Genomic DNA, 17,138 nt, shown 5'->3' with positions numbered 1-17,138 from the left:
TGATAACCATCTGCCAACTAAAGTTGTTGTGCCACCCACAGTTCCCACGCCTCTAGAGCTCGGGGCGTCCTGAGAATCCGTCACGAGCAAGGGACCGGACTCGGGAGCCCGGGGCTCGAGTTCGTCAAGGGACGCCGGGGATGGGCCCAGCCCCCCCCCCTCCCCCCCAAGGCGGCTGGGTGGACATTCAACATCCCCCCCTTGAGCCACGTGCGGCTGTTTTGTTGTTCGATGTGTTATTGTTGTTGTTGTTGTCACTGGGTGAGTGGGGTCACAATGCTCACCCCTTAAAATCGCCTGTTGAGTTCGAGATCGTCGCACGTACGATTACAACATTCCTTACTGCAGTTTTGCCCGAACGCGCGGCTCCACTAAAAATGAGAGGAAATGTTGGCGTCCGATATAATCTCACCATCAACAAGCCCCTGGGGAGCACCGGTGGTATTGGTTAGAAAGCAGGACGGAAGCCTGATTAAGGGACGGACGCCTCCTGATATGCGGAAGATGTTTGGCCTCAGCTGCCCCCCCCTTGCTGCTCACTGTGGGTTGGTGATCGGGAGCACTCGAGAAGAACGGGGTTCAGATCTCTAAATCTCTCTCAAAATCGTCCACCCTCTCGACTCTGCCCATGATGAAGCCTTTTGCCTTCCACACTCGCAGTCCCGGCTTCTCAGCACTGCCTCACATCAGAACACTCACACGCCCCCCCTTGCTGCTGCCGAGACTCCGCATCTCTCGCTCCCTGCACTCTCTCCGTGCTCCACTAACCCTGGGATGGAGCCCGCTGCCGCTGCTGCTCGTCCGCCTGCCGGTCGCGGGAGCGTGGCCATACCATCCTCACCGACTCGCAGTCCGTTCCATATAATTTATAAAACAGCCCCAACCTCGTTCTTTAGCATCCTCCACAACTGTGCCCTATATCTATGCCCCCCACCCCCATCGATGCCTCTCACCTCTCTCCGTGCTGCACATGCTCCGGGCCACTTGGGTACTCTGACACGCGCCTGTATGCACCAAATGTTGAACTTAGTTTGCACCGTACGTAGCCAACCCGCCTGCTATGCAACCCCACAATTGAATCTAACATCCCCTTGGTTGTCACTCATTTTTCCCATTCTGCCAGCCCCCCCTCTCCACCTCGGAACTTCCGTCCCCTCAGTGTCTGTCAAAGTGATCCCCCTTCCCGCAGTTCAAACATCACCTGGGAGCGACTTCATCCACCCGCAGCCTCGGCCAGGCCCCCGGGCACCTTCGATTCCCCCCCCCCCCCCCGTCTGTACCCCCCCCCCTCTCCTCCCCCCCGTCTCCTCTCCCCTCTCCTCCCCCCCTGCTCTCTCCCCCACGCCGCTCTCTTCACCTCCCCCTGCCCCCCTCTTCCCCCTTCTCTCCCCTCCCCTCTCTCCCCCCTCTTCCCCCGTAGTCTACACCCCCTGCCCCACCCCTCCCCCCACCCCTCAAATCCCCCCACCCCTCAATTCCCTCTCCTCCACTCCCCCCACACCCCCCCCTCTACTCTCGCCCACCCTTTATCGTAGCAGCGTTCTATGTACAGTACAAGTATTTATTTTACCTCACAACGTTTCAGCTATTTTAGCTCATTCTTTAAAAAATACGTCTTTAATACATTGCATTTTCTCGCATGGAAAAAGCTCCAAGACTCCCTTGCGTTATTAATATTGTTGTTAATTTCGTAAATCGCTCACCCAATCGGAGCACAGTGTCTCAATCGTTGCCGTTGCAGTTTGGAGAAAGTAAGCGAGGGCAGAGCCGAATGGAACAATGGGAAAATTCCCGTTAGTTGCCGAATGAATAACCCTCATAAGGTCGCTCTTATTACACACAGAGTGCTCGCCACCAAACGGACCACAGTACCTTTGCTGATCTCGCCAAGAAGCAAAATCCACCGCCACGTGAATTCTGGTCATCCTCGCAGCAGCGGGTTTTAGCTGGCCATTGAACAAAGAGCGTCACCGCATCCACGCGCTTTCAGATGCTCTTCCGCGGCCATTTGGAATGCGATTCCTTCCGATGTTAGGAAGTCACTGGGGGCTATGCACTTTGAATTCAAGATTGAACATTAATTTCTTTAGAACTGTATTTTGTGTTTAGTTTGTTGTCCTTCCCCCGCACCGCTGATTGGCTCTGTGCGGTGTGCAAGAAGTCCCACGTACATACATACCACGCTTGCCTCCATCACCGGCCCTTGCTACATTCTACCCACTCGTAACCCCACAACTGTTAATTCCTAATTGTGTCAACAACTCTCGCCCGCCAGGTTCTCTTCCCGGACTTCTGCATGGCTGATTCTGTCTTGCCATGCAATTCCCAGTTTCTGTCTAAAGACACCTGGTGCTCAAAATACCAACAACTTATTTTCAAATTTGATTAGTCCAGCACTGCCCCACCATCTCTCACCCAACCACAACTTGGGTGAATGATGAAAAAAAAAACAAATCTAGCAAATCTAAAACGAATTGCAAATTAAATGTACATTATGGGGGGTTTTCAGAAGGTTTTGCTAGCCAGACTGCTTAATTGCTGCATTTGGCTGCCTGGGTGGCTGTGTTTGAAACCAGAGATAGCAGCGTTGCTGGCTCAGCAATACCATGGAAATGAGCTGCTGTGCTTATATCCTCGCAGCCAACACATTTGTGATTCAAACATTCGTAGTTATATATATTTTCCACGCGTAGAAAGCATTTCGGAAAATAATAAATGCAGCCAAATAAAGATGTATTTAATTCACATTCCTAAAATGCGTAAGATGGGTGGGGGGTGTAGAGGTGGAGGAAATAGCGGCATTGAGCAAATACTCGTGGTCATTGGTTTTTTCAATCACAACAGAAGCAAATTATGAAGCAAATGGGAGAAGAGGTTTTCCCCTTTTTTCTGGCAACAAAACAGCTGTGTTAAGATGTTAAAACACCAAACTGAAACCTTTTACAAGGAATCATGCCTGCATTAACCACAATACTTGTGGTCAGAATGGAAAAAAAACATACTCTGATAGTATATGCATTGTCCTTGAAACTGATTGGTCCACACCAGAGACAGCTTTCTGTTGAGCCTCGTCTCAAAACGGTGTGAGACCAGAGGACGTCCTGGTGTGGAGTAGACGACTGCGTTCTGACCTGGCTCTCAGGCTTGTATCCCCGCCAGGTGCCACGGCCGTAAGAGCACGTGGGTCGCAACATGAGGCGCTATGGCTCCCAGATGGATACAGTTTTGCCAGCAGCAGGAGACAGATATTGCAACATGGATGTTACCCAATGAAGTCATTTGTGATACATTTTCAAATGTGGGCCCGTGGCACCGGTACTCATGGCCCGACTCGAATGCCACCACGGGATTTTAAGGTGGCCACCGCAACGAGGACTGTGAGTGTCCGTGGGGAACATTCCCGCAGTATTAGCCAGGGGCAGCCGCGTCGAGCCACGCCGCCGTTCGGCCTTTCACGGTCACGGTTAGCAGCGGACCCTCGCCTCTTCTGGTCCCTGGCCTTATAACGCAGCCACTCTGCCTCTATAGGGACGATTGGTGGCAGTGAGTGGCTGCCAGGGCTTGCTCGTCTACGCGCCCTCACTCGGGCCCCCAGTGAAGGGCACAGTGTGTGGAACCAGACAACAGGCATCGGATTCTCTTTCTCTGCACTGACATCTAGCTGGAATAGTGTCCCGAGTAATGCAGCAAAATGTTTCTTTATATTGTATCGGTTTTTTTGTATCTCTTTTTCTCATTTTCCCACATATATCTCTCACGTATGGAGAAAAAAATACCATAACAAGTAGCGAAGACTCTTGAATTAAAAGGCCTTGATTTATGGAGTGAAGGCAACAAGTAGCCAGGCAGAACGGTGCACTCCTGTGCAGGTTCATTTGGAGGTTCGACCGTGCGTCGTTTGGCATCGTGTCCTGACGTTTTCCCCTCCGCGTACTGGGAGCTGCTGCAGGAACGAACTCCCAGCACACGGAGCGACACGTGGCACAACCTCATAACGCCACGCCCGCTGCTGCAGCTGTCGCCGCATATTGCAAACACAATCTACGAGAAGAGAACGGTATCGACCCCCCAAAAACACACACTCAATTAACCTGTACAAATAGGGCACTGACCTACTTGCTGTACTGGCATCTGCTTGCCACCTCGCCGCCCACCCAGTGGGTGGCCACGCACTCCAGGTGCCGCCTCGTAAACTTGCCAGTGGTTGGGCCAAGGTTGGCATGTTGCTGTAACCGTTGGGCCAACGTTGGACCAACATTCAAAGTTTACTGGATATTCCCATGTTGACAGAGGGTCACATACACGTGCTGGAGTGATACGAAGCGTGGTTTACATTCTCAGTCTATTTACGGCAACGATGCTAAGCTGGCTTTGAGTTGTGGTATATTGGCGTAAGGCACTACCACGAGAGTACAATGTATTCTCCTTTCAATGATCGTATATTACTGTCCACTATATTATAGTGAGGAGAAATTCAGGGGAGATGGATGTAGTGGAGTCTAAATAAAACCGGGAACAATGTTCCACTCTGTTTGCGGACTGCAACAAAGCTGTGGATAGGGAAGGTGCGCATCTTCAAATGGTGACCTTCCTTCGTCGGCAGTGCTCTTGTGCACTTGCAACTCAACTGCATGTGTAGTGACAGAACGGTCACTACTGTGTTGGCCCGTACGAGGGCTGGGGGCCCCAAGGGGGTGCCTGGGGGGTCACGTGCTGGAGGGATCCGGACCTTCCCAGAGGTGGGGGAAGTGAGGCGTGGCCTGGGAAGTGAGGCGTGGCCTGGGAAGGGAGGCGTGGCCTGGGCGGAGCCGGCCACGCCAGAGAGACGAGATATAAGGGTGGTGTGAAGGCAGAGCAGGGCTGTTCCTGAGAAGAATGAAGACACCTCGTGAAGATGCCAGAAGAGAAGACCTACAGTGAGCGGACTGCCAGCAGCCACCTGGCTGGGTCACGCTGGAGCGGATAAAATACAATTGTGTGTTAGCTAGTGTAGGTCGGTGGTCACCACCCTATGTGTAGAGTAAGAGTAACTGTTGAGTAAACGTTGTGTTAATTAATAAATGAGTGTTGCCTCCCAAGAAGTGTGTGCGCCTAAATTGAACCCACTACATTTGGTGTCAGAAGTTGTGGAAAAATAAATATTGCTAGGTGTTATCCTAGGGAAGTAAAATGGGCACACGAAAAACAAATATAAAACTCATCTGGACGTCTTCGTACGACGGGGATGGTGTGACGACCATCCTTCGGACAGCCCCGGGGATGGCAGCCCCGGTGACAGAGAGAGAGAGAGATGGCGCTGCACGCGGAGCGGCGGGACTTGCATCGCACTGCTGCTTCGCCGCCATCGGGAACGGAGCGACGGAGCCGCGGCGAGAGGACACCATCGTCGCTGCGGTGGCTGGCGGGGGAGGCCCGGGCATGCGGGCCACGCGGTGGGCCCGCCATTTCGGCGGCTGGTCGGGGCGCGGTTCCCGCCAAAACGCCGTTCCCGCCATTTCGGCGGCTGGTCGGGGCGCTGTTCCCGCCAAAACGCCGTTCCCGCCATTTCGGCGGCTGGTCGGGGCGCTGTTCCCGCCAAAACGCCGTTCCCGCCATTTCGGCGGCTGGTCGGGGCGCTGTTCCCGCCAAAACACCGCTCCTGCTGCCGAAATGCCGCTCCCGCCGACATCAACGCCTGCAGAGGGGGAGTTCCAGCCTTCTGCTCGAGCGTGAGAGGTGGATGGGTTCGCAAGAGCAGGCCGTGTTCACCATCAAAGATTCTTCAGGCCGTTCCAGTGCTCCACCTTGCCGCCCTCCGCTATTCACAGTGTGCCAGGCGAGTTGTGACTTGACAAGCACCCGGCCCCAATAAAAATAATAATAACTTCACCCATCTTGCGTGTGCCGGGTTGCGATCGCGGTTTTTTTTTTACTCGCTGGGTTGCGGAACGTGTTTGTCCGGTTGTGTGCGTGAGAAATTGACGCGGCGACCAGTGTTTGTTGTTAATTACGGCGTCGAGATCGGTATCTTCTGGGGGTAGTTAATGATTAATTCGTTGTTGGTGTCCCGAGCTCCGTTGATATCCTGTATGTTGCCGTGTTAATGACTCGTGTTGTTACATCGTTGTGTTGCGAAATCGCCATTGTTATTGTGTATACTGTATGGAGTTTCGCTCGTGATTGTCACTTGCAACTGTCAGAAACTTTGATCGTCATTGTTAACAGTGTATGGAATGTTGGGTACTTGCTTGTGATTATTTACTATGTACGGATTGTCTGGAGTATTGATTGTGTGTGTTGCCATGTGGGGGACTGGATGGTGCATTGTGCCAAATGATTGACTGTACGAACTTCGTATACTGCATATACTGTATTAATCAATTCGGCGATTCTTGGGGTTTGTGTACAGTTTTTTTTCTCTCAAAATTCGAATGCCCTGAGTCTCATGGTTAATGTTGAAGGGGATTTTGAAGTGACAGGTTCGGTTTGTTTCAAACTCACTGGTTGGTTCCTGTCCGTTGTTGCACAGATGTCTTTTGTGCGGGAATGCTCCTTGTGTTCTACATGGATCGGGGGTGCGTTTCCGTTAATTGCCGTCAAATTGCATTGTTCTCTCCACTCGGTTGGTACAGCTGCATTGCTGCAATGCGAGTCTCGGAGATGATGTGTACGGATACGGGATGTGAGGTGTATTGTTGTGACCATTGAATATTCGGGATCGTCAAAAAAAAAAAAATTGTGCGTACCTGTTCGGCATTGGATTAGTTCTGTGGGGGATCATAATTCAAATTGTATGTGTTGTGATGGTGTTAAATTGCGATGGTGACATGCTGCCAGGGATTTGGAATTGTGCTGCTGGCTGTCACTATCTTGGGGCGCAGGTCCTGACCAGGATGGCCCAGTGAGTGTTGCGTGTCTAACATGAACGTTGTGGTCCCGTCATGCTATGGCTGACGGCTTGACCTGACAGCCCGGAGATTGAAACACTCCGTGGTATGTCTAGCCTAGTGGGCTGTGCGCTCACATGGCTCGGAGAGTGTGGTCCCGTCATGCTATGGCTGACGGCTTGACCTGACAGCCCGGAGCTTGAAACACTCCGTGGTATGTCTAGCCTAGTGGGCTGTGCGCTCACATGGCTCGGAGAGTGTGGTCCCGTCATGCTATGGCTGACGGCTTGACCTGACAGCCCGGAGCTTGAAACACTCCGTGGTATGTCTAGCCTAGTGGGCTGTGCGCTCACATGGCTCGGAGAGTGTGGTCCCGTCATGCTGTGCCTGACGGCTTGACCTGACAGCCCGGAGATTGAAACACTCCGTGGCATGTCTAGCCTAGTGGGCTGTGCGCTCACATGGCTCGGAGAGTGTGGTCCCGTCATGCAATGGCTGACGGCTTGACCTGACAGCCCGGAGAGCGAAACACTCCGTGGTATGTCTAGCCTAGTGGGCTGTGTGCTCACATGGCTCGGAGTGTGTGGTCCCGTCATGCAATGGCTGACGGCTTGACCTGACAGCCCGGAGAGCGAGACACTCTGTGGCTTGTCTAGCCTTGTGGGCTGTGCGCTCACATGGCTCAGGGAGGGTGGTCCCGTCATGCTATGGCTGACAGCTTGACCTGACGGCTCGGAGGTTGAGACCCTCTGAGGCGCGTTGAAACAGTGGGCTGGAGATTCGTAAGGTTCGGGTGGAGTTGGCCTGTTACGTTGAGACTGTTTCCCTCAGTTGTTAGGGTGCATGTTGTGCAGTGAGTGAACGATGGGTCGTCTCAGCTCGGTCGGTACAGCTATATGCTGCGATGCGAGTCTGGGAGAGAGACTGGGTCATCTCAGCTCGGTCGGTACAGCTATATGCTGCGATGCGAGTCTTGGAGAGGGACTGGGTTAAAATCCCACCGATATGGCCGACGTGTGCTACTGGTTGTGACGCCGCGTCGGAAAGGCGGTGGGGGGGTAACATGGAAATCCCCCCCCCGATATGGCCGACGCGTGCTACTGGTTGTGACGCCACGTCGGAAAGGCGGTGGGGTGGTAACATGGAAATCCCCCCCCCGATATGGCCGACGCGTGCTACTGGTTGTGACGCCACGTCGGAAAGGCGGTGGGGTGGTAACATGGAAATCCCCCCCCCGATATGGCCGACGCGTGCTACTGGTTGTGACGCCACGTCGGAAAGGCGGGGGGGTGCTAACGGGTGACTGTCATTGCATGCGTGATTCTAACGGTGGGGGGGCTGTGCTGTAGCGTAAATGGGTTAGCCAGTTTTCATGTATATTTGTTGTTAATTCCCCGTTTTCTATGCGGTTCCCTTTTACCCTCGTCGATTCTGTATATATTACGTGATTGTATTTCTTATCGGTCGCCGGTCATTTATTGATGTTGCTGGTTCGGAGGCACACCTTTTCGATGTTCACAGTTGTGTTACAGCCAGGGACGGATGTGTGTTTATACAGGAGGGGGTGATGTAGTGACAGAACGGTCACTACTGTGTTGGCCCGTACGAGGGCTGGGGGCCCCAAGGGGGTGCCTGGGGGGTCACGTGCTGGAGGGATCCGGACCTTCCCAGAGGTGGGGGAAGTGAGGCGTGGCCTGGGAAGTGAGGCGTGGCCTGGGAAGGGAGGCGTGGCCTGGGCGGAGCCGGCCACGCCAGAGAGACGAGATATAAGGGTGGTGTGAAGACAGAGCAGGGCTGTTCCTGAGAAGAATGAAGACACCTCGTGAAGATGCCAGAAGAGAAGACCTACAGTGAGCGGACTGCCAGCAGCCACCTGGCTGGGTCACGCTGGAGCGGATAAAATACAATTGTGTGTTAGCTAGTGTAGGTCGGTGGTCACCACCCTATGTGTAGAGTAAGAGTAACTGTTGAGTAAACGTTGTGTTAATTAATAAATGAGTGTTGCCTCCCAAGAAGTGTGTGCGCCTAAATTGAACCCACTACACATGCAAGGCCGTTATCCATCGTTGTGGTGGCATTAGGGGTATTTAGAAAATAAATACATGAACATATTTATCTCCACGTAAAAAATATACTACTATACTTACCCAAGAATGTCATTGTGTAATGCGCGTGACGTCACTCCACGTCGAACAACCCCCCTCATTAATTATCATGAACAGGTGACGTCCTCCAAATGGACCCGCCCCTCATTAATAATAATTAGCGGGTGACGTCACTCCACATGGGGGGACGAGGCGCCTCCTCCCCCCTCCTCGGCGTCAACTCACAACCCTCACTCACAAGGCAGAACCCTCACGTCACGCGATCTCCGTAACGCTGTTGAGACATCGAAGTAAAAAGGACGTCGTGATGAACAAGGGATTATCACCTTTATGTTAAACAGGCCTGTGTCACAAATTGCACACGAATGGATGCAATGAATATTACGTCGCGCTCTGCTTTTCGCTTCCAAGTTTCAGATTTACTGAAATGCACCCGTCCTTGGACGGGCAAAACGCTCGTATATTTTTAGTTCACCAGAACATGGGCTTTCCGTGAGCAGATGGCTCTTTATAAGCTGATGGACTAAACATGCACTTCATCACGACTGTATATGTTTGGAGTGACAACAGTGCTCTATTTCATTCACCTACGACACTTGGCCTGCTTATGCACACATTGTTTAACGGAGTCTTAATACTCTAATGGCTCAATCGGCAATGACCTGTAACATTCATAATAAAGGTTGTTTTTTGGTTATATCATCATATATAGATGTGTCGTTAACCCCGCCACCACCCGACACAGCCAATCAGTAAGGTTTGCCACGTAAACAATTAGTGACTACTTTAGCTCACTGGTGTGTTGCAGAGTAAACCCACATCATTTACAATTTGAGTGCACCGTTTCGCTGGTGATTAGTCAGCTTCAATAGAATCAGGCTATAAACAAGAGATGGGCGCCGCCTCGATGTTCAATTCGAGCAGGGAGAAAGCTCTAACTCCACTTTAGTTGTAACAAGGCGAATGTTCACGTGCGCATGCGGAGCAGTTCCATTGGTGTTGTATATAAGTTGAACTTCTTTCGCACCGTACGTAGCCAACCGTTCTAATTGGAGGTGCAGGACAACTAAACACAAAAAGCACTTCTAAAGCAATGAGTTTTCCAATCTAGATAATTATTTAAAAGTGCACATCTCCAGTGGCTTCCTAATATCGGAAGAGCGTTCCAGCCGAGCTGCGCTGCTGCGGTGACCGTCTTTGTTCGATGGGCAGCCAAAAGCCGCCGCTGCCGCTGCTGCTGCTGCCGCTGCTGCGTGGATGACTGGGCTCGCGTCACGGCTCACGCTCCGGGTTGTGGCTGGAGAATGGGGAAGTGGGACTCTGGCGCCGGGACGAGGACGGACGAGGCCACGTGACTCTACCGTCTTGCACCGTTGCACCAGGATGCACGTGCGCGGCTTTACATCACTGACATCATGGGCGGCTTAAGTGGATCCCACTGGAACATGTGTCACTGCCTCGACCGCTGCATTCCCTTCACAGCCAGCAGTCAGAGAGTTTCCGGCCACCCACAGACTCCAGTGGGTAGTTCGCACGACTTCGGGGATTACAATCATGCCCCCCCCTCATCACTGTAAGTTGTAACTAGAGGCGGGAGACATTTAGTTAAGTCTATTCGTTGACTAAACGTTTGATATTCGGCTACATTTTATTGAGAAATGATTTGGTGGTGATGCTGCTACGTTGGCAGTAGTGTACAAGCACACTCAACACCAAAAATCTCAACACATTCATCAATAACACCGTGGCCTTAAAAGAAACATACATATAACGATGCATTTATAATTTCCGTTGTGCCATCATAGTACATTCTTATACGTGTCCTAGTGAAGCGATTTTGATTGGCACGTGCTGCTCGTCTGACGTGTATCTCCGGCACCGTAAGTTGAAGGCAAACACGCTGTGCAGGAGGGCTTTAGGAAAGCAGTGCGTTCAATGCAGAAGTGACATTTACAACTTAATCAGGGAGTACAGGATTTTTAACTCGTGGAACAAAGTACATTTTTAATTCAAACTAGATGCTACTGGGGGTGGTGCACTGTTGAAGTGGTTCGCGCACTTTACTGTGAACCTAGACATCCGAGTTGAATTCCCGGCCATGGCTACCACCGGATGATTACGGATAGGTCTACCTTAATACTCTTGTGATAGTGCTTTGTGCCAATAATGCCTCCTGCATGCCTGCCTAGTAAGCGGCGTTCTGGAAAATATCGCGTGAGAAACTCAGCCCTGGTTACATGCCTAATGGGGTGTCACCGAGGAGGATTGTGGAATTCAGGGATGGAGGCTGAGTTTTAAATTGAGATGGGTGGGGGATCCCATATTTTATTCTGGATGTTTCTGTGGGTTCCGTTCATGTCTCGGGCCTTCCCATGGGTGTCATTGGGTTAATGCGAATCACAGGCTCCCTATGAACACAACACGGTACAATGTAACACACATTGCTTTGTCAATTCAATACAGTACTGCATGAAGGCCTCCCTGAGCTTTTTCGGTCGTGCGGATTGTTTGACCATACTTCACCACACCGGTCAATGCGGGTTCGTGAAAGCGGCTGCCCAGGACCGGTTTAGATATCACGAGTTTGCCGTGGCCAGGAATTGAACTCGAGTTGCTGGGTTCGTGGTGCAATGTGTCGCCCCTGCTCCAACCCATCTCTCCACTGTGTAAATACACAGCACAAGACGGTTTATTGTTTAAGGAGCAATACAATTCAGAATGAATCTTCGTCTTGGCAAGCTGACTTTTCCATTTTCCAGTTTGTGTGATTTATTTGTTTTGGCTTTTGGGGAGTCTACCAGCGAGCGCATTACATCGAGTTTCATATCAACGTTAAAGGTGCAGCCTTGCATTTGCTCGCTCGCTCCACTGCTAGCGGCAGGTCACCGACTAGAGGGAGCAGCTCTCGGGAATCACTCTAGAGGCTACTTTGGGCCTACTCTTTCACGCTGGCCACGCGTCTTGGAAGAGGTGGAAGCACCCACATTTTACCCCACCATCTGCGGTGCCACCCATTTATTCTGCTCAGTGGACAGAGGCGGTGTGGGTGGGAGTCTAGAAACTTGCTGCATCGTTTCAACTACCCCTCACCGGATTGCAAGCCCGGTGCATTGCTGCTGCTGACCATCACACTACCACTGCAGTGGTGGCTGTGCATACAAATTCAACTGGCCGCAGAGCTGCTTGTGACATCAACGCCTCTATGATGGCTGCCCGTGCAGTCGAGTGTCGCGAGAAGCTTGCAGATGGCCCGGAAGGGTGAAGTATAACGGAGGAAGGTGATGGTCCGTGGTGCATGCTGTGCAGGACGCACACATGTGTGCAAACTGACGCAAGCGAGTGCACGAGCGAGCGGTCGCACTCGACGTAAGAATTCCACGCGGGCGTGAGTTGAACCAGAGCCGTTAGTGCAAAACCAGGTAAAGGTTAATTGCAGTACAATAGCTGTGTTTCTACAATTGCTTTTTTTTGGTTTGTATCAACATTTGGGCAATCATTAGTTATGCATAACTTTCTGTAGAAATAGCGGTTCCAGGACGCTCCAATAGGTGATATTTGAAGGAAGTACACGGCATTGTGAAGATGAGGTCGATGGTCACCACAGGAAATGTCATTGATGCGGCAGCATTCCGCCATTTCCCCCTTCTTTCGGCCAGATTCCCCAAAAAATGTAGAATTCAACATCCGGCAATGAACACCTATATGATCCGAATTAGAAACAGACATCACTTCATATTCAAACACCTTTTTTCTTTAAACGTAGTTTCCGTAGTCCGTTATAAGACAATTCTGCTGACGCAATCATTCTCTTGATTTCCTTCGTAGAGCACCCATTGTACGCATTACTAACATAGTAACGTGTGCTCTTAGGTGGTACTGTAATGTAATACATCTCCTTCACATATCCGTCTCTCCACATAAACAAAGCCATTAAAACCCCATCAGCTGCGCAGCCTTCTGGCAGTGTGTAATTTCATCAGCACTGGTTAAAGACACACTCTGGACTGGTTTTGACATATGGTGTCTCATCGCCAAAGTCAGGATTGCTTACATCAATGCTGATGGGCCCTCTCATTACATTATGGGATCATAGTTTGATGCAACATTCTACAAAATATAACTCAAAATAATCATTAGCATTCTTGTGGAGGGGCGCCGTGGTGGCAGAATGTTAACTACCTCGCCTGGCATACAGGAGGTTGTGGTTTGCATCCTGACCCCCGACGCCTGTATATTTGGATTTTATTCTGGGTCCTCCGATTTTCCCTCCACATTTAGAATCATCATGTGTTTAGAGAATTTGGCTGTTATACATTTCCACGTGATTAGCATCTAGTTTGAGATATTGTGGCCAGGTCGCTTTTGAAAACTCGTTGTATATCTCAGTGGGCCTTACCTGATAAAATAAAAATAATTAATAATTTAAATAGTTTCTAACAAAATATGTATATTGAAACATTCCAGAGTTTGCTTGCACTCCCAGAAGGCCAAGGTGGCTGATGGTAAGAGTAGAGGTGTTTGAAGCAGTAGTAATGCCTGTGTTTCTAATTGGAGTCACAGCAACTCCAAGGGAACTGGATCAGTGTAACCCAGGGGAAGACCTAAAGCCAGATGCCGGGCTATTATAAGAGCCCACCTTTGAAGGTCAAGGGTGGCCTTCACAACAACAACCACATTTCCTAGCAGGAGGAGGAACACAATTATTTCACACGCACGGGTAGCGAAGCCTTAACTTTCCCCAATACGACCGCAAATGCATTAACCGTCGAGCGCCTCCTCTGCCACGGCTCTTCCTGGACGTTCCGAGATCATCGCTCATGACGTTGAGCAGTAGGCTGAGCGCGATAACAATGGCGAAGGAAGCGAACGTGAAATAATTCAAGGGTCCGAGGGTCTTGCGAGCGGGAGCCTGGGTGGCCGACGAGCATGAAAAACAGCTGCTCCAGGCAGCCGCCCAACGTGCGATAGTTGTGCAGCGGCGCATCGAGCGGCGTGTTCGCGAGCTGCCCCAGAGGACGACTAGTGCGACGAAGGCGAATCCGTGAGCGCGGTGCCACGAAGCGGCGTGGGCACCGTCGGGGAGGGCCGCGGCCGGCCCGCAGGCCCTCCTCAGGTGCTCGAGAACGCCAGGAAGGCCAGCGAGCTCGAGAGCTGTCGATCCCACGCGACCATCTCTTGGAAGTTGACGAATTTATCGACAGACAGATAAAAAAATGCACACAACAGCGATGAGTTGAATGAACTCGCCAAAATTGTGGAATGGTTTATCAGCCAGGGTTATGCTGGGGCATGATACTCTGGCTGATCTGTTGTCACGTGACCAGACGACACTGGAGGGGGGCCACCGGTGGACGGGAGCCGAGGGGCGGTCACGTGGTCCCGGAGAGCTCTTGGGAATGTTCGAGAAGGGGCCCGAAGAGCCTGGAAGGTGGGCGGGGCTAAGGGCGGAGCCAGCCCCAGCCCGGGAGCATATAACGAGAGCTCCATGAGGAGCTCGGGGTTCTTCAAGTTTTGGTGTTCGAAGATCCACGTCAGGGAGAAGCCTCTAGCCACGCGGTCCGGGACCCAGCTTGTGGTCTGGACCGGGATAGCGAACCGTGTCTAGTTCTGCCGTAGCGTGGCTGGATGGGCATTTGAGCCCCGAGCATAGATTTTGTTATGTTGGCGCTGTTGTGTTAATAAATAGTGTTGCTCCAAAGTTAACGTCTGCGACTCAGTTGGACTCGCTACACATTTACAGTTTGAGCATCGTGACGTTTCGCTGGCGATTATAACCAGCTACGGGGTGTTTGGTGGGTTTAACTACACATTTATATTTACGCGATCTAACAACGGCACATGCCACCAAATGTCGCGACGTCATGCGCGAAACAACACGTGGGACGATGCCGAACACGCAGCAAAAAGCGAGTGACGACTTAGCGATAGTCACCAGGCCCTACAGAGTTGGGCACTCGAGTGAGTCCAGCAATTTGAAGAGGCAGATGAACCCGTCGTGCTCTCACTGGGTGTCGCGTTCCTCCACCCTTCTGTGAAGTTATGGTTAAGGGTTAAGAGTTAAGAGTTATGGTTAGGGGTTAGGGATTGGGTTATGGTTAGGGGTTAGAGTTAAGAGTTATGGTTAGGGGTTAGGGATTGGGTTATGGTTAGGGGTTAGAGTTAAGGTTAGGGGTTAGAGTTAAGAGTTATGTTAGGGGATGCTGCTAATCCTGCATAATGCACGGGCATAATTAGTACTAATCACATACCTGCATTTCCCATATCCCCTCCCTTTGATGCTGCTAATCCTGCATAATGCACGGGCATAAGAAGTACTAATCACATACCTGCATTTCCCATATCCCCTCCCTTTGATGTTGCTAATCCTGTATAATGCACGGGCATAAGTGGTACTAATCACATACCTGCATTTCCCATAAATATGCTAAATTCCTCTTGATATGCAAATTATTTTGTCAAGGCGCCCTTTCCCCCCTTCCAACCCAACTTAAATATACACTCCAAGCCTGGGGTGTGTCATTCAGACTCTGTCTCCCCGACAGACCTGTTCTTCACCTGAGGACGGCTGCTTGCGTTGTGGCCGAAACGTCGTGAGAATTATTTTATTATGTTTTATTTTTATTATTTTATTATTTCAATTCTACGTGACTTTACCGAAAGAACCAAGAAGATGAATCCCTACAGTCACGAAAGCTTTAAATCTAAACTTATAGACACTTCTACACTCCATCATTGTATCCTTTTAAACCCTATCTCTGTCCCATAACTTCACCAGCACTCCTTCCAAACTTCATTCTGCTCTTAAATATAACACCATCTGCGAGCTGCTGATATTCGTCCAAGGTTCGTCGCTCTTCATCCTTTCACAGAAAATACCTGTGCAAACTATTAATTCTGCTTTTCTTATTTCTGGGTGGTATTGAGCTTCATCCTGGCCCAAATGTAAAAATCTCGTATTATCCTGTAGATTTTTCTGGCAGAAAAGGTGTTGGTGTTCTACATGTCAACATCAGAGGGCTTATGATTAAATTAAGTCAACTAAAACTAGAAGTGGCAAATCTTGACCCGGACATTGTTTGCCTAACAGAAACATTTCTCACTCCTGCCGTCAATGACTTGCAGATTACGATTAACAACTACAACCTTTTTCGGCTTGACCGAGGATCTAAAGGAGGTGGAATTGCCATCTATGTTCGTAATACTATTGCATGTTCACCAGCTCACTCCTTGTTTAAAAAATGTTGCCTTGAAGGTCTGGCTCTCAGAATAACTCTCCCTAAAAATAAAAGATCTTAGTAGTGTGCTGCTATAGACCGCCAAGTGGGAAAGATGTTGAAGCTGCATCTGCAATGAGAGAGCTTCTTGGGGGCCTCCCTAAAGGTGAAATAGTTTTAGTGGGTGATCTAAATTGGAATTGGCTAAACCCGCCAGCCGTGAAAAAAATTTTGCAGATGAATTTAACCTGTTTAAATCAATAAATGTCCCGACAAGACACAACCTAGAAAAACCGGGACAGTCATCTCTGCTTGACGTCCTATTGACAAATGCCCCTCAGAATTTCGCACTGACTGGTGTTCTGGGTAATAACCTTAGTGATCACTCCTTCATTTTTGGGGTGAGATCATCAGCCAGACCCAAAGCCCTCCCTAAATTGGTTGAGAAGCACTCCATGAGACACTTCAGCACTCAGGCATTTACTAATAATGTGCTTCACTCGGATATTGACAAGGTCTGTGATATCCCAAACCTGACTACGGCTTGGGAGACCTTCAGGTACACGTTTCTCCAAATTCTTAACAAACATGCTCCATTGGTTAGATTTAAAACTAAAGGCAACCGTCCACCATGGTTTGATTTTTTGATTACAAAGATCATGAAAACTAGGGACAAGGCTTGGGCATGTGCTCAGAAAATAATTTGGTCAATGACTGGCTAGAATACAGGATTTTAAGGAATAGAAACGTAAAAAAAATACGGCATGCAAAAAATGCCTACTTTTCTTCCACTCTCCTGGAATCACATGGACATGCCAGGATCTTCTGGAAAACAATCAAATGTATCGAAAAGGCATCCAAAACAGATAATCTGCCCGTTGAGCTTAACCGAAATGGGGAATATTTTTCAGATCCTAAAAAAATAGTTGACAATTTTAACCTTCATTTTTCTG

Source organism: Lethenteron reissneri, chromosome 59, assembly GCF_015708825.2.
Source record: "Lethenteron reissneri isolate LAM-NWPU_2019-01 chromosome 59, ASM1570882v1, whole genome shotgun sequence".
Lineage (NCBI taxonomy): Eukaryota > Metazoa > Chordata > Hyperoartia > Petromyzontiformes > Petromyzontidae > Lethenteron > Lethenteron reissneri.
The sequence above is the reverse complement of the archived record's forward strand: the minus strand, read 5'-3'. Positions refer to the sequence as shown.